General features: G+C 42.0%; 1 long non-coding RNA gene across 3 annotated transcripts in view; it reads right to left on the bottom strand.

The window, feature by feature from the left end:
• LOC140469089 (uncharacterized) overlaps positions 1-23,525 on the bottom strand; it is a 60,507-nt gene that overhangs the window by 11,554 nt on the left and 25,428 nt on the right. For 2 of the 3 annotated variants that reach the window (XR_011955950.1, XR_011955951.1), the window contains one exon: positions 9,256-17,450. This is a non-coding gene — a long non-coding RNA (uncharacterized lncRNA). Of the gene's footprint in view, positions 1-9,255; positions 17,451-23,525 lie in introns of those variants that run through there. The other variant, XR_011955952.1, reaches the window with a different exon arrangement.

The raw sequence follows: 23,525 nt of genomic DNA, 5'->3' as shown, positions 1-23,525 counted from the left end.
ATTGATCACTGTGATACTGCTGGATCATGTGACACCAGGATTTTCAAAGGTGTATTATAACTGAAGCTCCATCCTTTTACATCTGGCAATTCCTACTTTCGACATTAAACCCAGGACATCACCACATTAATGACTGCAATGGGAATCAGTCTTGCCATTGAGTAATCAGCACGGGTGTGACAACATGGTGGTATTACCACAGGATGAGTAATCCAGAGAACCCAGGTAATGATGCTAGGACCTGGATTTGAATTTCATTGCAGATGGTGGGATTTGAATTCTATAATAAGAAAAATCTGCAATTAAAAGTTAATTGTCAGGGGAAAACCATCTGATTCTCTAATGCACTTAGTTCTAGGATTTTGACCTAGCATGGGCAGCACAGTGGCTTACTGGTTAGTGCTGTTGCCTCAGGACTAGGAATCCAGTTTTACAACATAGAACAGAGAACAGTACAGCACAGTACAGGCCCTTCAGCCCTCAATGTTGTGCTGGCCTTTTATCCTACTCTGAGATCAAACTAACCTGCATACCCTTCATTGTACTACCATGTGCCTATCCAAGAGTCACTTAAATGTCCCTAATGTATCTGACTCTAACTACCACCGCAGGCAGTGCATTCCAACACCCACCACTCTCTGTGTAAAGAACCCACCTCTGACATCTCCCTTAGGTTTCACAGTCAAGTTTGACTCCTGCCTCGGGTGACTGTGTGTGTGGAGTTTGCACATCCTCTCCGTGTCTGTGTGGGTTTCCTCCAGGAGCTCTGGTTTCCTCCCACAGTCACAAAGATCTGCAGGTTAGGGTGGACTGCCGATGGGAAATGTGAGGTTATGGGGGGGATGGGTCTGGATAGAGTGCTCTCTGGATGGTTGGTGCAGACTCAACCTTAACAGCCTTGATCTGTACTGTAGGGATTCTATGAACAATGAAGGAACAGCTGATGTAGTAGTTTCTAGTTGGTGGAAGTCACAGGTTTGTGCAGGATTCAAATTATATTTATATTTGATCAATGATTGACTCAATTATTGGCCAGAAACTGAACTGGTCAGAGGCTGGGAATCCTATAGCAAATTACTCCCCTCCTGACTCCCCAATCATCTCCAAGGCACAAGTCAGGAGTGTGATGGAATGCTCCCCATTTGCCCTGGATGGGTGCAGCTCCAACAACACTCAAGAAGCTTAGCACCATCAGGACAAAGCAGCCCCCTGTACTGGCACCACATCCACAAGCATCCCCGCCCTCCACCATCGATGCTCAGTTACAGCAGTGTGTACTATCTACAAGATGCTCTGCATAAACTCACCAAAAACTCCTTACCCAGTTTCTTACAGACCCACGATCATTTCCATCTCGAAGGATAAGGCAGCAGAGACCTGGGAACACAACCACCTACAAGTTCCCCTCCAAGCCACTCACCATTCTGACTTGGAAATATATCGCTGTTCTTTCACTGTCACTGGGTCAAAATCCTGGCATTCTCTCCCTAAGGGCATTGTGGGTCAACCCACAGCACATGGACTACAGCGGCTCAAGAAGGCAGCTCACCCCCACCTTCTCAAAGGGGCAACTAGGGATGGGCAATAAATGTTGGCCCAGCAAGTGACACCCATATCCTATAAATGAATAAAATAAGTGTACCCGATGGTTTTTTTCAGAAGGATGAAACAATGGATTGTATTTTCCATTGAACCCTTTTTTAATTAAAAAGTTCCAAAACTCAGGTGTTACTCCAGGTACTATGAGGTCGGTGGTGGAAGCTGATGCGTTCTGAAACCGTGATTCACCTTGTTTTGACTCCTGCACATTGACGCCATTTACCCATTTGTGTCTGGCATTCTCACACCTCACGGAACTACACCATAATTCCAACCCGGAAACAGGCCATTTGGCTCAACTGGACCATATTGGTGTTTATGATCCACACCAATCTCCTCCTGCTCACCCTTCATTAGTGTATCCTCCAGCACATCCCTACCTCATGTGCTTACCTAGGGTTTTCATTCCAATAATGGATCTTTAGCTCCAGCATGGCCTTAATTTGGATCAGCAACAGGAAGGGAATTCATATGGAAAACAACAAATGCTGAAGATCCTAGCGGGTCAGGCAGCATCCATGGAGAGAGATCAAGCTAACATCTGGACTGGAAACGTTCACTTGCTCTGTCTCCATGGATGCTGCCTGACCAGCTGTGATTTCAGACATTTTTTGTTTACAGCACAGATTCCAGCATCTGTAGTGAATTACTCCGAGGAAGGGAACAAAGGCCTGAATAGAACATTCACTGGCTTCCTCGGAAATATCAATTTTTTGAGACAATATGGACGTGCCTGTCAGCACCAAGAGACAAGGGTAGCTGAAATAAAATACCCTACACCTTCAGACTATGCAACCGTAGGCTTATGATTACCCATTATATTGTGTATAAATACAAACAGGGAGTCACATGGGACAATATGACAGACTAAACAGGGAGTCACATGGGACAATACGACAGACTAAACACGGAGTCACATGGGACAATACGACAGACTAAACACGGAGTCACATGGGACAATATGACAGACTAAACAGGGAGTCACATGGGACAATATAACAGACAAAACAGGGAGTCACATGGGACAATATAACAGACAAAACAGGGAGTCACATGGGACAATACGACAGACTAAACAGAGAGTCACATGGGACAATACGACAGACTAAACAGGGAGTCACATGGGACAATATAACAGACTAAACAGGGAGTCACATAGGACAATATAACAGACTAAACAGGGAGTCACATGGGACAATACGACAGACTAAACAGAGTCACATGGGACAATATAATAGACTAAACAGGGAGTCACATGGGACAATATGACAGACAAAACAGGGAGTCACATGGGACAATATAATAGACTAAACAGGGAGTCACATGGGACAATATAATAGACTAAACAGAGTCACATGGGACAATACGACAGACTAAACAGGGAGTCACATGGGACAATATAATAGACTAAACAGGGAGTCACATGGGACAATATAATAGACTAAACAGAGTCACATGGGACAATACGACAGACTAAACAGAGAGTCACATGGGACAATATGACAGACTAAACAGAGTCACATGGGACAATACGACAGACAAAACAGGGAGTCACATGGACCAATATAACAGACAAAACAGGGAGTCACATGGGACAATACGACAGACTAAACAGGGCGTCACATGGGACAATACGACAGACTAAACAGGGAGTCACATGGGACAATACGACAGACTAAACAGGGAGTCACATGGGACAATACGACAGACTAAACAGAGTCACATGGGACAATACGACAGACTAAACAGAGTCACATGGGACAATACGACAGACAAAACAGGGAGTCACATGGGACAATACGACAGACTAAACAGGGAGTCACATGGCACAATACGACAGACTAAACAGGGAGTCACATGGCACAATACGACAGACTAAACAGGGAGTCACATGGGACAATATGACAGACAAAACAGTCACATGGGACAATACGACAGACAAAACAGGGAGTCACATGGGACAATACGACAGACTAAACGGAGTCACATGGGACAATACGACAGACTAAACAGGGAGTCACATGGGACAATATAACAGACTAAACAGGGAGTCACATGGGACAATATGACAGACAAAACAGTCACATGGGACAATACGACAGACAAAACAGGGAGTCACATGGGACAATACGACAGACTAAACAGGGAGTCACATGGGACAATACGACAGACTAAACAGGGAGTCACATGGGACAATACGACAGACAAAACAGGGAGTCACATGGGACAATACAACAGACTAAACAGGGAGTCACATGGGACAATATAATAGACTAAACAGAGTCACATGGGACAATACGACAGACTAAACAGGGAGTCACATGGGACAATACGACAGACAAAACAGGGAGTCACATGGGACAATACGACAGACTAAACAGAGAGTCACATGGGACAATATGACAGACTAAACAGAGAATCACATGGGACAATATGACAGACTAAACAGAGAGTCACATGGGACAATACGACAGACTAAACAGGGAGTCACATGGGACAATATGACAGATGCACACAACTTTAGCCAAAGCTAATAAAAACATTGTGTCTTTTGGAGACATAATTGCTGGTTGCTAAAATGTTAATTTTAATGATAGTTTGAATTAGGAGGTTAAACATAAGTTAGTGTGGTTTCACTGGAGCCTGGTGGAAGGCGCTGGGAGAACAGCAATGGGATTATCTGTGACAATAATAAACATAGACCATAGGCAATGATTTGAAACAGAGGGGGTCTCCCGAGTGACTTATTTATCCCTCAACCAAAACCTCAAACTGATTAACTAGGAGTTGACTTCTTTGTTGTTTGTGGGAGTTTGCTGTGCTCAGATTGGTGCCACACGTCCTGCATTCCGGCAGTGTAATCGCCTGAACAGTATTCCATTGACTCTGAAGTGTCCTGAGGTTGTGAACAGTGCTATATAAATTAAGCCCTGTCTTCCATTTTCTTTAGAAGTAATGGAATACTATTAAGACGGATAATGAGTAAATAATCATTGAATGCTTTCAGATAAACAAATCCAGCTGTATCATAGCTGAAGAGGCTGGAAAAAAAAGAGTTATTTGTAGTTTGTAATGATGACAGTGCAGACAGAGTCTGTTATCCATGTGAAAACACAACAGCCTGGCAGCCTGTGACAGCACTGAGGGATGGCTGACTTACCACACTGACTCATCCCTCATGGAAACAAACAGGAGAAAATAAAGAAAATGCCAAAGGGTTGGAGGTGGGAGATAGAAACCGGGGATGTAACTATGACTCTGTTTTCTCACTCAGACTGAATATTCCATGGAAGGAATTAATCAAACCAGAAAATAGGTATAGCAAATTCAAAAACAAGAAAAAAAAACCCTCTGAAAGTTGACACTGTTCCGGTATCTCACAGGTACCATTCTGACACTTACATTCTTAAACAGGAGATTGCAAAGAGAGAAAGAATGTGCATTAATATAGCACCCTTCATGGCCTCAAGGCACCACAACCCACTTTACAGCCAATGAAGCATTTATAAAATGTTTGCCGTTACAACGTAGAAAGTGTGGCCCAATTTGTTCACAGTAAGAATCCAGAAACAGCACTGTGATAGTGACAAGATAATCTTCCGATGATATTGGGCAATTGATATTGGCTAAGACACTGGGAGTACACCCCAGTTCATATCCAAAATCTTTCATGTCGTACTGGAAAAATAAGAGGGCTTTTAAAAGTTCTTTCAGTGGATTATTACAAAGCTTCTGCTAAGTGTCTAGACTTGGCCAATGTATCTTTTCAGTGTTTTCAGATTCAAGTGGGTTGACACATTTCTCATCCAGACTGTGCTCAAAATCCAGCAGAACCTTCTGTTGAGTTTTCTACCCAACAGCAACTTTGCCCAAATGTTCCAATCAATTCATGCTTGGAATTTCACCACCTGTAAATTCAACAGAACTCATTTCAACCCCCAGAACTGATAGAAGCCCAAAGGTGATTTTTACACAACGTAATTATCTTTTCATGTAGATTGGCATTCCATCCATTCAGAATGATTAAAGGTCAGTCTTTTCATTCCAATCATCGAGGAATGGAATTCTTTACAGCATTAAATTCTGTGCATTGTTTGTTTTGCCTAATTCCAATGATCACATAATACAGATTTTAAAAACTGTAAATCAATGTCTATAATATCCGAACAAAATTGTTCTTAAACCTGTATTCACAGTTGGGATGAGGCTAGTGTGGAACACAGACCAGTTCAGCCAAATGGCCTTTCTCTATCCCTTAGGTTCTGTGTAATTCAGCCCTTAATCCTTCTCCAAAATTCAATCTGATCCTGAGCTAACTTGATCATCTTTTACACGCCCATCTCTTCAGTTATCCTTAAAACTCTTACCCAACAAAAATCTACCCAACCCAGTCTCTTGCAATCTTGATTCAGCGCCAGCACATGCACCTTTTTGTACTGATTGGAATGAGGTCAGTCAGGTGGACCTCAGAGCATATGAGTTTCCTGATTGGACCACGTTAACAACCCAATCAGGGAGCCCGAGCTGATAGATGTAAACAGGAGGGTCAGAGGTTCTGTTCCATCCAGGTGAGCTGTGAACTAGCTGGGCTAGTGTCAGGCACTATGCATGTGTACATAAAGGGTGACTTGGGGACAGGATACTGGCCTTTGTGGATCGATTTCACTTTTCAGACAGACCACAACTCACACAAGGACTGACACCGTTAGTGCAATCCCATTGGCATCCCAGGAAGAAGCAATTGGTAGTAAACCTACCGAGGTTGAGGTGAACAGAACAGAAACATTGAAGGGGAAGCTGGATAAACACAAGGGAGAGAGGAAGAGAAGAATACATTGATGGGGTGTGAAGTTGACACTGATGATATGCTCAGGGGTATTGGTGGGGGTGCAGAGAGCAGAGTGAGGAATGAGATGGTAAAGTTCCTCTTGATTTGTTTCTGTACTGTTTACCTCAACCTCAATAGGTTTACTACCAATTGCTTCTTCCTGGAACTATTCATACACCTGAACTTAAACTCTAGAGTCATCAAGTTTCACCTTATCCTTCCCTTCCTAAGAATACTTGTCTATGTAGCTAGCTTCATCAAAGGACTTCACAGGATTGTCAAAACTTAAGGTAAAATGGAAAACCTCTCTCTCTCTCTCTCTCTAAGCTGAGTGTTTCCCTTAAACTTAAAAATCCTCACCTGACCTTCTAAACCGGAACTTGTTTAATCTTGTTTGATCGTAAAACCCTACAATGTGGATGAAATCCCGATATTTCTAAAGCTGGGCCTCAAAACTCACCATGGCTACAAAATACTTACAAGTTTGTTATTAACTTCAGACCCACTGAGAACTCCACATTACAAACTCAAACTTACAGTAAATCCTATTAAAGTCTATATCAATCACACAGTCTACATCCCAATGTCTATATTCAGTAACTCCTCAAACTTCTCTTTTTCAGGGAACGCAGCTTCAGTCTGTTCAGCCTTTTACCGAGTAACTGCTTGTCTTGGGTCGATTCTGGTTCAATCCATGGAAATGTTCATCACCCCAGGGGCGAAGGGGTTTTCACTCGATGGAAGGTTTTGTTCTGCTGCCGTAGACAGGGTACAGAGTTCCTCCAGATAAGGCAGCCACGCAGCACTGGGGTGGAGCGCTGGCTAATGACTGACAGCTCCACACGTCAACCTGGGTGACATCAATGACTCCTGTCCAAGAGTCCAGGCTGTCAACTGGCGACAGAGCAGGACATGTTGGCCATCCAACAAGTTAACAAGGCTCAATAACAGAGTCAAGAGTGTGGTGCTGGCTTCCTGATGAAGGGCTTATGCCCGAAACGTTGATTCTCCTGCTCCTCGGATGCTGCCTGACCTGCTGTGCTTTTCCAGCAACACACTCTAGACTCTGAAGGTCCAGCATCTGCAGTCCTCACTTTCTCCATGTAATAACACACAGGCCTTGCAAATTGTCCAGTCATAGCACCAAAGAGCTGTAAGTATGAAAGGTCAGCTGACTGAATATGGCTTCAAATCCTTTTGCGATGATGTTGTGGCACTGTCATTGGCTCATGTCTGTTCTGACCTTGCACATTGTGAGGTCATCCTGCACCCGGTTCCTACAGTGGCTACATTCAACAAGTACTTCCTTGGTCACAAAGCACTTTGGATATCCTGAAAAATGCTATATAAATGCAAATTTGTTTTTGCAGTGTGGCTAGGTTTGTGGATGACACAAAAAAAGGAAAGGTAAATGGTGAGGGTGATGTAAATAGTCAGCAGGTTAATGGAGTGAACACAAGCTAGGCAGATGGAATATAATGTGGGAGAACAATGAGGGGTGACATATTTTGGCAGGAAGAATAAAGGAGGAGAATATTATTTGAATGGAGAAAGACTTCAGAAAACTATAGAGCCAAGGGGATTGGCAGTCCTCATCCATAAATCATAAAAAGCAAACATCAAGTTCACTGGGTAATAAGAAAGAAAATGGTATGTTGGCCTTTATTTTAAAGGGAGGAGAAAGTGAGGACTGCAGATGGGCTTATGCCCGAAACGTCGATTCTCCTATTCCTTGGATGGTGCCTGACCTGCTGCGCTTTCCAGCAACACATTTTCAGCTTTATTTTAAAAGGAATGCTAAATCTATACAAGGCACAAGTCAGATCCCAGCTGGAATACTGGGAACAGTGTTGTGCTCCTTATCTAAGGAAAGATAGACTGGCGTCGGAGAAGCTTCACGTGGCTGATCGCTGGTATGGAGAGGCTCAGCAGGCTGGCCTTGTGTATAATGGAGGGGTGACCTTATTGACACATTCTGAAGAGAGATGACAGGGTGGACATGGAAAGGTTGTTTCCCAAGAGGATAAAATCTCAGAATAAGGGGTTTCACGTTTAAGACAGAGATGAGCAGGAATTTCCTCTCTCCGAGAACAGTGAATCTTTGGAATTCTTTACTGCATAGGGCTGGATCGTTAAGAATATTCAAGATAAAATAGTCAGAGTTTTAATCAGTAAGGGAAGGAAAAGTTAAAACTAAAAGGCAGAAAAATGATGTTAAGGATGATCAGCTCAGCCATGATCTCACAGAATGCTGGAGTAAGCTCGATGGGCTGAATGGCCTTCTTCTGCTACTACATTTGATGTGGTAACTCTGGTGGCAATCAAATGATCTCTGGTGTAAGCCCACAGCCCTCATCACCCCTTTAGTACTTTGCTTTCAGGTTCAGTAAAGGGTCAAACCTGGTACCAATCTCTACAACTTTAAAATAAAAAGCAGGAAAGTGAATCGTGTACTTTAACTTTCAGTAATTGCAACTCAACAGATAAATTGATGCCTCAAGCAATAGATGACCTGAGGTGTTAAAAATGCGAAATCAATGCATTTTTTCTATTCTTTCTTGCAGGTGACATCAGGATTAGAGTGTGCTCTGTTGTACTGCAGAATGAATAGATTCTGTATTAACTTGAGCTTTACTCAGCTTGCAGACTTACATCCCATTGAATGCATTGATCTTTTTCAATTGATAATTAATTCTAGATCAGAAGGAAGATGTTTGCCCTGAGATATTCTTCCAAACATGAAAAATGTCAGGGTCTTTCTCATCAATTTTGCTCAAATGTTAACTAATACAGCTGCTCTGTTAAGTCTGAAAGTCAGTCAGTAAACAGGATTGCAATATGCTTGGCTTCCGCAGCAAGCTTTAAAGTAATTAATGATTGAATGAAAATTGGTTTGTCTTCACTTGCTCTGGATAGTTCAACTTTTTAGTACAACCCAAAGAACTTGACTCATGGTGTTTGTTTGCAAACTGGGAAGGAGGCAATAAGATAAATGACCTTACAAATTCACTCTTTAAAACTAGTTAGGCCTTTTATTTTAACAGATTAATCACTCTTCACTTTAATCTCTAGAGTATTGGAATATATGATGTAACTCTTTGTAACTGGATTAATCTATACATTGTGGTTCACATTAAAATCATTAATTTGTTATAAATATTACACCGTGCAAAAAATAAATTGTTAAGTCATTTTAAGCTGTATTAAAGCAAGTGGTATATACACAGTCAAAACTGTTAGTTTTCATAAATCACATATTGATCAAAATGTTTCTGATGTGACGGGTTCACCAACATAAATGAAGGATTATTAAACAGCTTATCAATGGCCAATAGCATGTTCATATTTAAACAAGAACATTTCCTGTAGCAACACAAGGAAATGACAGAAAAAGAATGAGTTTGTGTTTCTATAGTCTCTTTGCTTAACCGTAGCATGCCCAAAGTATTTCACAGACAAGGAAACTACTTTTTGAAATGTACAGCATTGCTGTATTTTAGGAAATGCTGTTGCAAATTTGTGCAGAGCAAGCTCCTGCAGATTGTTTACTAATTGGTAATGGAATGTGATGGTTGCTAGGCCAGTGTTTGTTGCCCGTTTCCCTAGCTGCCCTGCAGGAGCTGGTGGTGAGCGGCCTCCTGAAATGTTGCAGTCTTGGGGCATGACAATCAGCAAATCATCTTTATTGGTCAAAGTGTAAGAGGTACTTACTCAGACCTCCTCCTGTAAACAGAGGAACATTTATCCAATGCTTTGTACTGTATTCCATTAGGTGATTTAATTTCTGTTATATGATATAAGGTATGTAATTTATATATATCTCTTAATAATATTAATTTTAGAGTTTAGATTTTAGCCAGTGACATGTGGGTTTTAATCTGTGCATCTGAAGGGGTTTAATAATCAACTTCCATTTCAGAAACTGTGATGATTTCTTTCTAAAACAGTCTGAGAGAAAGAGAGTGTTCCTGGTGTATCATAGGGTTTTGTTTTCATTGAGGGAGCTCTTACAAGTGAACAAAGTAAACAGATGTGCATTAGGCTTTCATTATAGATGGTCAGAAATTGATTTTTTTCCCCATTAATTAGGAAACAGCCATAACTGTAGAAAGCTTTTGGGTTTCAGTTTGACAATTTTGCAGAAGTTGTAGCTGAAGGTGGGTGGATAAAACAACTGCTCCTGACAAATGGATATATTTCAGAAATAACTTAAGAAATTATATTTTGTTATAAATGTTAAGTATTATCTTCACACAAGGAGTTTGATTTTAAAGTTCCAGATAAGAAATGTCAGATTAAAATCCAGAAGGGTTATTTGAAGCTGAGAAAGTCTGAGCTCAGTTATATGAAGATTCAAGAAAGAGGTGAACAGAGTCTCAAGACCAGGGAATTGAAGCCAGAAATAAGTCAAACCTCATGTGTGATAGAGAAGGTATTTGATAATTGTAAAGGAGTGCTGTTGGAACGAATAAGATTGTAGGTCACCATGTGTTTTGGAATCTTTACCCTTGTGCTATGAGTACATGGTTAGGTTTATTCTAATTTCCCTTCACTTCTTTTGCATAATAGACTTCTGTTTTATTGTTAGCCCATTTTCAAACTGCCCACCATTCAGAATGGTGAGTGTCTGGAATTGTCACGTACCCCTTTTGACTGCCACCAGTGCCCTGTTTTTTGGTTTAATTAACACACCAACCCCTATATCTCAGTCTGAGTTCAATTTAATCTCCTTCTCAAAGCTTAATCTATACTGATATTGTTTGGAGTGTTGGTTCCCACAGAAATATTGATTTTCCCTTGATTTTTTTTGTTAACACAGATTTCGTGCATATTTTAACAGGTTTCTTAAACTCCAGGTTTATTACTAACTGTTATTTATGGTTAAAGTGATAAGCTGCATACTTGAGGGTTGTAGAGCTGGCCATGAGGGAGATGCTGTGTCTGAGGCCGTAGGCTTAAACCATACAAAACAATCAAATTTTATGAAGTGATAGTTACATCAAGCTGGCTACAGTGAAACAGACCCTTCAGGCCAACATTTCCACATTCTGCAAATTCCCACAACCTCTTTTGTCTCACGCTGTCCTCTCATCCCTCATTCCTGGTTTTCCTTTTAATCTATGCTGTCTGCTTCAATACACTTCCTGTGGAGTGAGTTCCATGTTCTCACCATTCTCTGGGTAAAGAAGGACTTTTCTGAATTTAGTATTGTACATTTTTGACTCTGAGTTTTCATCTCCCAAAATGTTTTTACTTTGATGCTATTGGGCATTTTCTCGTTATAAATATCATTCTTCAATATTTTCATTTCTGGAGAAAAGAACACTATTTTATTTTAAAAATATCACTGGAGAAACTCAATTACTTTCCTCACCCTTCCTCAATAGTTATTAGATTAGATTCCCTACGGTATGGAAACAGCCTTTGGCCCAACAAGTCCACACCGACCCTCCAAAGAGTAACCCACCCGGACCCATTCCCCTACATTTACCAAAGCACCTAACACTATGGGCAATTTAGCATGGCTAATTCACCTAACCTGTATATCTTTTGAACTGTGGGGAAAACCAGAGCACCCGGAGGAAACCCACACAGACAGTTGCCAGAGGTGGGAATTGAACCCGGGTCTCTGGCGCTGTGAGGATGCTGTGCTAACCACCGAGCCACCATGCCACCCCAAAATCTCTTGGGTTCTGATCTGATCATAAGGAATCTATTCTACCCCTTCTCCAGCGTCTCAATTATTTTTATATCCCACACTGCGAATGTGAATCACTGTTTTAAACTCGAAACACAGTTTATTCTTATTTATTTACAATTTGATTTAGAAAAGCATTAAAAATCCACAATGAATGAACCTGTATTTTAATAAGAGAAATTCTTGAAAGCATCTGTTTCTGAATATGTTGTGTTATCTAGTGTACTCTCTCAGCATGCTTCAGATCCAGAGATCCCTCTTGTTAATTGAATGGGAAATGAGGAACACAGATTTTGAATGCAATCTGAGCTAATCATTAATCCCTCTAATTAATCTTCCTTGAACACAACGAGCGGAATCTGACTATATCGCTCCTCTGCGACATGACTCATGGGTTAGACTTGCTTCTCACTGCCTTCAATGTGAATATGTATTTCCTCTCTAACTTGCTTGGATTGTGATTTGACAGCCGAGAGACCTTAGGGACCACACTGAACACTCTCCATCCTCCGTGAACTTGAGAGATCATCCAAAACTCTGCTGTCCTGTGCCTCAGTAGCTCAGTGGTTGGCACTGCTGCCTCACAGTGCCAGGAACCCCAGTTTGATTCCACCCTCAGGTGACTGTGTGGAGTTTTCAGTTTCCTCCTCTGTTTGTGAGGGGTTTCTCTTGGTACTCTGGTTTCCTCACACAGCCCAAAGATGTACAGATTGACTGTGCTAAATGCAAGGTTGCAGAGACAGAGAGAGAGAGGTCTGGGTGGGATGCGCTTCAGAGGGTTGGTTTGGACTCAATGGGCCTGATTTCACACTTTAGGGATTCTATTCTGAGAAAAAGTCTCTTCATCTCCCTGTCCTGAAAGAATGTCCCAACATTTTAAGGCAGAGCTCCCCAATGCTCAAGACTTTAATTGTTCAAGTGGATCCATTATTTGCACGTGATTCATCAGAATCTGTCAATTAGATTTCACCAGGGAGATAGTGAGGAAAGAGATCAATCTGAGACTGGTACAGCTGAGAACAGAAGCGAATCAAACAGGGCAGACAGGGACAAGGTAGGACTAATAAATTAAACTGCATTTATTTCAATGCAAGGGGCCTAACAGGGAAGGCAGATGAACTCAGGGCATGGTTAGGAACATGAGACTGGGATATTATAGCAATTACAGAAACATGGCTCAGGGATACGCAGGACTGGCAGCTTAACATTCCAGGATTCAAATGCTACAGGAAGGATAGAAAGGGAGGCAAGAGAGGAGGGGGAGTGGCATCTTTGATAAGGGATAGCGTTACAACTGTGCTGAGGGAGGATATTCTCGTAAATACATCCAGGGAAGTTATTTGGGTGGAACTGGGAAATAAGAAAGGGATAATCACATTATTGGGATTGTATTATAGACCCCCCAATAGTCAGAGGGAAATTGAGAAACAAACTTGTAAGGAGATCTCAGCTATCTGTAAGAATACTAGGGTAGTTATGGTAGGGGATTTTAACTTTCCAAACATCGACCGGGACTGCCGTAGTGTTAAAGGGTTAGATGGAGAGGAATTTCTTAAGTGTGTACAAGAAAATTTTTTGATTCAGTATGTGGATGTATCTACTAGAGAAGATGCAAAACTTGACCTACTCTTGGGAAATAAGGCAGGGCAGGTGACTGAGGTGTCAGTGGGGGAGCACTTTGGGGCCAGTGACTATAATTCTATTAGATTTAAAATAATGATGGAAAAGAATAGACCAGATCTAAAAGTTGAAGTTCTAAATTGGAGAAACGCCAATTTTGACGGTATTAGGCAAGAGCTTTCGAAAGCTGATTGGAGGCAGATGTTCGCAGGTAAAGGGATGGCAGGAAAATGGGAAACTTTCAGAAATAAGATAACGAGAATCCAGAGAAAGTATATACTTAAGAGGGAAATCAGGAGGGCAAAAAGGGGACATGAGATAGCTTTGGCAAATAGAATTAAGGAGAATCCAAAGAGTTTTTACAAATACATTAAGGACAAAAGGGTAACGAGGGAGAGAATAGAGCCCCTCAAATGTCAGCAAGGCAGCTTTTGTGTGGAGCCACAGAAAATGGGGAAGATACTAAATGAATATTTTGCATCAGTATTTACTGTGGAAGATATAGACTGTAGGAAATAGATGGTGACATCTTGCAAAATGTCCATATTACAGAGGAGGAAGTGCTGGATGTCTTGAAACGCATAAAGATGGATAAATCCCCAGGACGTGATCAGGTGAACCCTAGAACTCTGTGGGAAGCGAGAGAAGTGATTGCTGGGCCTCTTGCTGAGATATTTGTATCATCGATAGCCACAGGTGAGGTGCCGGAAGACTGGAGGTTGGCAAACGTGGTGCCACTGTTTAAGAAGGGCGGTCAGGGCAAGCCAGGGAACTATAGACCAGTGAGCCGGACCTCGGTGGTGGGCAAGTTGTTGGAGGGAATCCTGAGAGACAGGATGTACATGTATTTGGAAAGGCAAGGACTGATTAGGGATAGTCAACATGGCTTTGAGCATGGGAAATCATGTCTCACAAACTTGATTGAGTTTTTTGAGGAAGTAACAAAGAGGATTGATGAGGGCAGAGTGGTAGATGTGATCTATATGGACTTCAGTAAGGCGTTCGACAAGGTTCCCCATGGGAGACTGATTAGCAAGGTTAGATCTCATGGAATACAGGGAGAACTAACCATTCGGATACAGAACTGGCTCAAAGGTAGAAGACAGAGGGTGGTGGTGGAGCCTGTGACCAGTGGAGTGCCACAAGGATCGGTGCTGTGTCCTCTACTTTTTGTCATTTACATAAATGATTTTGATGCGAGCATAAGAGGTACCTTTAGTAAGTTTGCAGATGACACCAAAATTGGAGGTGTAGTGAACAGCGAAGAGGGTTACCTCAGATTACAACAGGATCTTGATCAGATGGGCCACTGGGCTGAGAAGTGGCAGATGGAGTTTAATTCAGATAAGTGCGAGGTGCAGCATTTTGGAAAAGCAAATCTTAGCAGGACTTATACACTTAATGGTAAGGTCCTAGGGAGTGTTGCTGAACAAAGAGACCTTGGAGTGCAGGTTCGTAGCTCCTTGAAAGTGGAGTCGCAGGTAGATAGGATAGTGAAGGAGGCGTTTGGTATGCTTTCCTTTATTGGTCAGAGTATTGAGTACAGGAGTTGGGAGGTCATGTGTAGCTGTACAGGACATTGGTTTGGCCACTGTTGGAATATTGCGTGCCATTCTGGTCTCCTTCCTATCGGAAAGATGTTGTGAAACTTGAAAGGGTTCAGAAAAGATTTACAAGGATGTTGCCAGGGTTGGAGGATTTGAGCTACAGGGAGAGGCTGAACAGTCTGGGGCTGTTTTTCCTGGAGCGTCGGAGGCTGAGGGGTGACCTTATAGATGTTTACAAAATTATGAGGGGCATGGATAGGGCAAATAGACAAAGTCTTAGGGTGAGAGGGGAAAGATATAAAAGAGACCTAAGGGGCAACTTTTTCACGCAGAGGGTGGTACGTGTTTGGAATGAGCTGCCAGAGGAAGTGGTAGAAGCTGGTACAATGGCAACATTTAAGAGGCATTTGGATGGGTATATGAATCGGAAGGGTTTGGAGGGGTATGGGCCGGGTGCTGGCAAATGGGATTAGATTGGGTTGGGATATCTGGTCGGCATGGACGGGTTGGACTGAAGGATCTGTTTCCATGCTGTACATCTCTATGATTACACCAATGATCTCTGTTCAATTCCACTGGATTCTGGACTTTGTGAAATTTATGTCTAAAGAACAGAATGTTTTTTAGATTAAAAAAAAACTACTATCTCTAAGTATCATTAGGCAGTTGAGTGAACATGTGTTCATATATTACACAACAATATCAGTCTATTTAGAAAACAGTAATGAAGCTATTTCACCAATCAGCACTGATCGTTCTTTCTCAACTTGCTTTGAATTCCCTCTGGAAATCACTTTGAAGAGGAGAGATCAATACAGGAAGTGGAAAGCTATATCAACATCTTCACACTGATGCAACTGATTTTCAAAAAAACTTTTCTGTATGCTATATGGAAAGATCACGTTGGGGTGTCTGTATATTTAATACAGATTGTATTTAAATCAGGTTTAATGCTGATATCATATACCTCCACAGTCAGAATTATTCTCTTGATTTTAATTTTAAAAAATCATAGAGATGATTCTCGATCAAAAAGGCAGCGTCAGAGAAACAAGTGATTTTGAAGCGGTTTATTTGTCTTGGTTCTTGGGATTCTGTGCTACAGCTAATATCGAGATGTCTCCATAGTGACTCCCTGTCGAGGCAATTCATATATAACAGACTGTCATCAAGGAGACAGAATGGATTTTCACAGGGTTCAGCTCAACTGTCAACCATTTATTATGTTCATCAAAAATGTCGTTCTCTATTTATTCAATGTTATTTGTGATAAGGATTGCATATTAATGAGGCAATGACACGGGAATCAAAGTTGCTGGCTGGTAAGCTTCACAATCCTTCACACAGACACACTTCACTCCAGTGAGAAACACCACACAGCTCCTGATAAAAACGCACCAGAAACAGCGACGTGAACTGACATATTTTTCAACAAAGGTTGGATTAATTCTCTGCGGCAAGGAAAAATAAAGCATATTTCCCCAGTGCTTTTCATGACCACAGGATGTCACAAAGAGTTTTCTGGACAGTTGAGCAATTTTGAAGTGCAGTCACTGTTGTAATAAAGGAAACATGACAGCCATTTTTACACAAAAAGATCCCACAAATATGACTGTGGCAATGATCAGATTTTGGGAATGACATGGCAACTAATTCCCCTTCTGACTCCCCAAAGTCTGTCCACCATCTATAAGGCACAAGTCAGGTGTCTGATGGAATACTCCCACTTGCCTTGGATGGGTGCAGCTCCAACAACACTCAAGAAGCTCAACCCCATCCAGGATAAATAGTTTGCTTGACTGATACCATATCCACAAACATTAAGCATTCCCACCCTCCACCACCAGAGCACTGTATGCCAACTACAAGATGGAATTCCAAAAATCACCATGGCTCTTTAGACTGCACCTTCCAAACCCTGGACTACTTCAATCGAAAAGGACAGGGCAGCAGCTACATGGGGACACCACCAATTGCCAGTTCCCCCCCAAGTCACTCACCATCCTGACTTGGAAATGTATCACTGTTCCTTCATCATTGCTGGATCAAAATCCTGGAGTTCCCGCCTGAAGGGCATTATGCACAAAGAGCTGGAGCAGTTTAAGAAGGTTCTGCCACCTTCTCCAGAGCAATTCGGTATGGACCAGCCAGTAACGCTCTTGACATGAAAAATACAAGCAAGTTATCAGCTTTTGTAATTCAAACATGTTTGGAGACAGGAAACACTCCCATTGAACTTCATTTATTTTTCACATTTGCATTCAGTAAACTCACTGCCTTTTTATTGTTTCTCACAATAGCATCAATATTCAGTCAGGCACAAAGGGAACTTGAAATACATCCTGGTGTAATAAAAGAGCAGATAAGAGCAGCAAATCTGGTCAATATTCCATCCCTTTGTTGGAGAAAATGTGTCAAATTTGCAATTGTCAGAGAGCTTTCAATTGAGAACTCCCAGGCCAGTAATGTTATTTTTGTTGAAAGTCTCTCAGCATGTCCAACAGTTGAATGTAATAAAATACGAGCAGGGAATGAAATGTGAAATGTTTGAAATGTGAAATGGAAACAGCTATACTGTGAGCATCAGTGAAAAGAAGAGATTAGTTCAGTGCTTCATCTCTGAGCTCAATGGTAGCTGAAGATTGGATGATTGGTGAGATGCTGACTGAGTTTAGGTCACAATGAAACACACTTCTGCAACTCAGCAGGTTGATAACTGCTGAACAAGCTTCTAGAAACTGGGGAATACAGGGAAACCTTCTGTAAAGGCAGTGGAAACATATTGGAAGGATAAAACAGAACTAAAATCACTGAAATGGAAATTACGCACAGACAAAATAAGCTGAAAATGGATGAGGAAATGTTGTGTGAAAGAATTGCTACAGTACATGGCAGCATACACTTGTTTATATTGTTATAAAGGCATGGACTGTACCTTTAAGAGAGAGTGAAAGCTGTTTTACAGTGAGAACTTGCAGGCACCTGTCATGTGACTGACTAGCAGTCTCAGTGTACTGGAAAATTGAAAATATTTAACATTTGCCTTTGAACCAAATACTTGAGTTTTGGTTGCTATTTTTACAACAAATCAAGTTGAACCAATCAGTTTAAATTATGCCCAAGGATACTAAAAACCAAACAATTTGGAATTTATTGTTTTGTCAATATCGAACCAATGAGAATATCGAATGCTGGGGCTATAAAGTGAGCAGACATTTTGACAAAGTGAGACCAACTGCCATCGAAACCCCTTTTTCATATGAAACATCTTTGCAGTAAAAAAACCGAAGACGACGCAGGGAGATCTACAGCCAGAGGGGGACAGATACCGATAACAGCCACTGGGTGGCTTTGAAATTAAGTTGATGTAATTTTAATACAGGCTTTTATTGGAACAGTATATTGTTATAGAATTGGAGGCAGACAACAAACATTTAAAAGAAAGGAGGCTTAGAGTTGTAAATAGTTGTTTAATGTTCATTTTTAGAGTTAAAGAATAAATTGATATTTCTCTTTGAATAGTAGAATTTGGGAGTTCTCTGTCACTCATACTTTAACAGATTACGAGGCCATGTGGGTTTTTCTGGGTGTTTGGTTTAATTAACAGAAGGATTCACCTCTGTGTCGTAACAATGTATAATGCAAGTAACAATAAAAAATACTAATAACAGATTTCTCTCAGTTTGTTTTTAGTACAGGGGGTATTGTCCATCTTTAATTGCCTTTCAGAAGGTGATGGTGAGTTGCCTTGCTGATCTGCAAGGTGTACCCTGGTGTGTGGGCACTCACTGTGTTGGTAAGGAGGGAGTTGCACCATTTTGACCCAGTGACGTGGGAATAGGTCATCATTACTTCCAAGTCAGGACTGAGGATAGCTTAGAGAGGAACTTGAGGGAGGAGTGCTCCCTTCAACCTGCTGCTCCTGTCCTTCCACACAGTAGAGGTTTGCATATTTGGAAGGTGCAGTTTCAGGAGCTTTGGTGAATTGTTGAAGTGAATCTTGTAGATGGTGCACACTGCTGTATTAATGGGATGAAAGGTATGTGATTATATGTATATAATTCTTGGAGATTGGATTTCAAAATCACAACGTGGGTTGCTTATTTTTGTGAAGGACTTACATTTATAAAAACCACGTCTGACCCCCTTCCGAAATGAAATGACTTAACCCAGTATGTTTTCAAGAGCAGGTGACTGTTTGGAGTTTATTCTGAGAGGTTTGTGACCAGTAGAGTAAACATCGAAGACTTTCAGCTTGTCTTCAATTCAGAATAATCAAGGATTGATTTGAATGTAGAAAGCCAAGAGATTGAAGGTTTGTTGGGGCAGTTGGGTAGAGACCTGACAAGGGTCAGAAATAAGTTTAGTTTTTCTCCTTCGAGCAGGACAACATAGTTATCTTAGAGAAAGTTTTAATTTGTTCAATTACCAACCAGGAATAATTGGTTAGAAGTTGGAGGGCTATTTCTCTAAAGCAGAGAAGGTTGAAGCTTACAGTTTGATGAGGATTGATCTAAGAGAAGACTTCACATTAACAGGAGATAAAATGCAGAGAATCAGTTCAGCAAAACAAAGTTTTCATTATGGGGCTGGGTGGGTTAATTCACCAACTTTGATGTCTCTGTAATGGATAGGGTTAGGATTCACAATGAGCGTGGCTCATGACACCATCACACAAATTCCAAACCAATACAGTGCGCAGATACAATGCCATCCAGGCCTTGGTGGAGCAGAGGGCTCAAGGATGCAGCTGTGTTGCTTGGACCCATCTGGGGAGGGGAGGGGGATAAAGGGTCCTCTGATATACTTACTGCCTGTGTGTGTGAGGGGATGTTGCCAGGCAACATGGCTAATGTGATTTCCTGGCTGTTGTGCTGTTACTCTGTGGGCAAAGGCTGGATTGCCAATGCTAATCCAGGGCACAGTGGCCTTTTAAAGTTGGCATCAATGGATATCTGGTGAATGGCAAGTTGTCTTGGGAATACTGCATGGTAGAATGGGGCTAGCATCAGGCTGGATGGGTGTCAGTGGGGCAGGGTAGATCAATAATCAGTAAGAGAGAGTGAGACATCACGCCAGAACTCTGTGAGGAATGCTCCAGTGAAATTTGAGCAAACCGACACTTAGGGAAAAAACAAATTTTAATTCAGCTATTTTAACCAACTCTGTCAACCTCATGGAAATGGTAAAGACTGTAGTTGGTGTAAAGAGGCTTTTCCCAATAGTTGCCCTGTCCTGGTGTCACAGAAGATCATTGATTAGGAAGGTGGGAAGCCACGAAGCAGTTTGAAGATCCTGAGGTTAACATTCTGGAGCTACAGAAAGCAGAGAGTCTGGGATTTATATGAGATGTGTAATCAGAGGGTCATTACAGCAGCGTTTATCAATCCAACAATAAATATATACCCATTGCAGTAATTACTGAGCTATTGAATAATTAATCAAACAACACAGAATAACTCTAATAATTGTCTGCACGTAGATGTTTGTGTGAATTCAATCCAGGCCCAGAGCTGTAGCTTATTCACTTTGTACAGTTTGATGGAAAATAAAAACCCATTTATGACAGTAACAATTTGGCTTCTCCTGAACAGAGCCCCTGAGATTGAGAGTGTGATCTGTCATTATCAGCAAGAGGAGGTACAGCAACTCTTGTGCAGCTCAACTGGGAAAAAATGTCAAAGAAATCTCACTGCACAGCAGCTAACCTCCCAATGTCCTTGGAAACATCCTTCCCTTCACTCAAATAAAAGCAATCTCTTCAACACAAAGGGTTGGTCAGATTCCAAGCTTCTCACATACAGTCACCATCCAAATCTGCTGCGTTTGTTAAGCCGCACCGGGAGTGAGTAAATCCCCTCCTTCATCGAGGATGTTACAAACTCAGGAAAAAGTGCTGTTGTGAGGATTGGGCCGAGCTTATTCCCTTTGGAACAGACAAGGCAGGGGGGAGATTGGATTGAGATTCAAAAAATGGGAAGGGCCTGAGCAGAGGTCACGGATTTCAAATGGTTAGCTGGAAGATTCGAGGGGAGAGGAGATATGTTTTATTCTGGAGGGTTCTGAGACTTTGTCCAAGACAGGCAGAAACCACCAACTCATCGAAATATTGTCTTAAATACCATAAGCTGCAGGGTTATGGACAAACAGGATGAAGAGTGGAATTAAGCTTGTTGGGGGGGGGGGAGGAAATCGGCATGGGGGCTGTTCAATGTCCAGCTAATTCTGATGTGATGGGCCAAGTGGCCTCTTATGTGCCATCAACAGTCTATGAATTTCTTTTGACTCGATGGTACATTGCTGTGTTACTGGGCTTTTAGTCAGTCTGTACCTCGACTTGTTGGGTCATAGAAACACAGAAACTAGCAGCAGGACAGGCCATTTGGCCCATCGAGCTGATCACAGCAGGGTTTCTCCCTCACCGCCATATTCCTGCTTTCTTGTCACACCGCCTGATGCCTTAAATATCTAAAATTGTCAAGCTGATGCTTGAATTTACTCAGTAACTTGTCTCTACAGCTTTCTGTCAGACAGAATTCCACAGCTTAACCACCCTCTGGGAGAAGAAAGGTTCTTTTCGCCTCAGTTCAAAATGGTCTACCCCACACCCGGAGACTGGGAGCCCTTGCTTTCAACTCCCTAATCGGAGAAACCTCCTCCCTGCATCTACTCTATCTAGCCCTATTAAACTCTAATGAATACAGACCCAGTCAAATCAATCTCACCTCATAGCAATCCTCCCATCCCTGGTATCAGCCCAGTGAATCTTCGCTGCATTCTCTCAAAGGCAAGTCTAAAACCAGACACAAACTATTCCAGCTGAGGGCTAATCCAAGGTCCTGGATAAACTGCAGTAAGACATCCCTACACCTGAACAATGAAGGCCAATAGACCATGTACTTTCCTAATTCCTTGTTGTACCTGTCTGACTGGGGTATACAGACACTCCGATCCTTTTTTATATCCACATTTCCCAACATTATCACCATTTAAATAATACTCTGCCTTTCCATTTTTTTACACTTTAGTGGAGAACTTCACATTCAGCCACATTATGCTGCGTCTGCCACGTGTTTACCCACGTGTTTACCCAACTTGTCAAGGTCACCCTGAAACCTGCTCCTTGCTCATTATCCATGTAGCTGCCCGACAACACAAACCTTGGAAATATGGCATTTGGTTCCATCATCCAAATCATCTTTTGATTCACCTTATGATTTGACACTGATATCAACTATTTGGAAAAGTATCTGGGAGGGAAACTTGAACTGAAGTTAGGTGAAAACCTACTGTGTTCTGCCCATCTCTCCTGTCCCCTAAATCCTCCAGTTCACAGAATCCTTATAGTGTGGAAACAGGCCATTCAGCCCATTGAGTCTGCACTGACCCACTATCTTGTAACCCCACATCAACCATAGCCAATCTACCCTACCTTCACATCTTTAGACAATGGGAGGAAACCAGAGCATCTGAGGGAACCGATGCAGACATGGGGAGAATGTGCAAACTCCTCCCAGTCACCTGAGGGTGGAATCGGACCTGGGTCCCTGGCACTGAGCTGCTTGTCATAATTTACTTCATTTATTTATTGAGGCTGCTCAGGATCTCTCGCCTCACTCGTTTTAAATCAGCCACACCTTGTTTCACCATTTGTTCACACAGTTGGCCATGTGGGGGTGAAGCTTCCTACCTCAGGCACCAGGTTGGATCTTTTGTGAAATCATTAGGGAAGACAGTGGATGGGTCACATTCTCTGCTGTAGTTTCCCTAGAAGGTGCTAAAGCAACATCAATGCAGAGTAGAACTGAAAGTAGAAACACACCACACAATTCCCCAAGTAGTTTAGCCAAAAGACCCAAGGCCAAAATGAGGCTGGTCATGTCATCAATGACCCCTTGTTTATGTAGAAAAGACACTGCAATTCACTGTCAGGATAATGAACAAAAGTTGCAGCAATCAAAGTAGAAGATTATGGATGTGCAGATGCTTACCATCCCATCAGTCTGAGTGGAACGGTGGTCCAGTGGTTAGCACTGCAGCCTCACAGCACCAGGATCCCAGGTTCGATTCCAGCCTTGGGTAAGTGTCTGTGTGGAGTTGGCATATTCTCCCTGGTCTGTTCTTCCGGGTGCTCCAGTTTCCTCACACAATGTGTAGGTCAGGTGGATTGGCCATTGGAAATGCAGGGCTGGAGGACCTTGGGATGTTCTTTGGAGTGTTGGTGTGGACTTGA

The sequence above is a fragment of the Chiloscyllium punctatum genome, chromosome 48 (genome assembly GCF_047496795.1).
Source record: "Chiloscyllium punctatum isolate Juve2018m chromosome 48, sChiPun1.3, whole genome shotgun sequence".
Lineage (NCBI taxonomy): Eukaryota > Metazoa > Chordata > Chondrichthyes > Orectolobiformes > Hemiscylliidae > Chiloscyllium > Chiloscyllium punctatum.
The sequence above is the reverse complement of the archived record's forward strand: the minus strand, read 5'-3'. Positions and strand labels throughout refer to the sequence as shown.